This window comes from Octopus bimaculoides, chromosome 6 (assembly GCF_001194135.2).
Source record: "Octopus bimaculoides isolate UCB-OBI-ISO-001 chromosome 6, ASM119413v2, whole genome shotgun sequence".
In the NCBI taxonomy this organism is placed as follows: domain Eukaryota; kingdom Metazoa; phylum Mollusca; class Cephalopoda; order Octopoda; family Octopodidae; genus Octopus; species Octopus bimaculoides.
The window spans coordinates 55,249,105-55,250,100 of record NC_068986.1 but is presented as its reverse complement, the minus strand read 5'-3'; positions in this window follow the sequence as shown (position 1 = coordinate 55,250,100).

Below are 996 nucleotides of genomic sequence, written 5' to 3'. Positions count from 1 at the left end.
CTCTCTCCCTCTCTCTCTCTCTCCCTCTCTCTCTCCCTCTCTCCCTCTCTCTCTCTCCCTCTCCCCCCCCTCTCTCTCTCTCCCTCCTCCCCTCTCTCTCTCACACACACGGAAAGCTACCGTAGGTGGCAGGAACAGCAGAAAATTTCCCACTGAAGTTATAATATTACATCAGTTTTCAGTAACTTTCTTCTATTTTATGTATAGTCCTAATGCACTTCACGACTTGTATTACAATCTCAAAAACGATTTCTGTCGCCATCATTCGCCCAGTTTTGCACCATATGCCTTGCATCTTCAGAAGAAATCCTTGAACTTTTTCACTTTTCATCTGCTAGCTGCATTTCTGATTTTTTCTTAAAACACAGCTTGATTTTTCTTAAAGCACCGCGACACCAGCCGAAATAGCTCAACCGGGAGAGCATTAAACTGGAAATCTAAAAAACCCTGGTTCAATCCTACGTTTCGGAAACCTTTGGGTGGTCTGTTTTCGTTCAAATTTTATTTTAGGTCTGATGACCTGTTCCTCTCAATGATCTTTTTTCGTCTTTCATTTCATATCGGATTCGACCCATCTTCGACTCTCGCTTCCAACTATTTCATCTAGTTTGTCTGTCAAACGTTAGATTTTTAGAATTATGTTACATAACTTTTTGCGTGTTTCTTCCATCTTATGTATAAACCTCACGTTCTTTACGACTTATCTTGCAGTCTCAAATGATTTCTGAATCCACCTTTCGCTCAGTTTGTGCTAGAAGCCTTGAATTTTTCCACTTTTCATCCATCATTTTCCTTTTACATATTTTCACAGTGTCTCTAATAACTTCTAGCGCTAATCTTTTCAGAGATTTCAGAAAAAGAAAATGAAAGTGGAACAATTCAATGATTTCCTCTGAAGGCTTCTGGCACAAACTGGGCGAAAGGTGGATTCAGAAACCATGTGCCTTGCAGCTTCAGAGAACATCCTGCAAAATTTTCACTTTTTATCCGCTATCT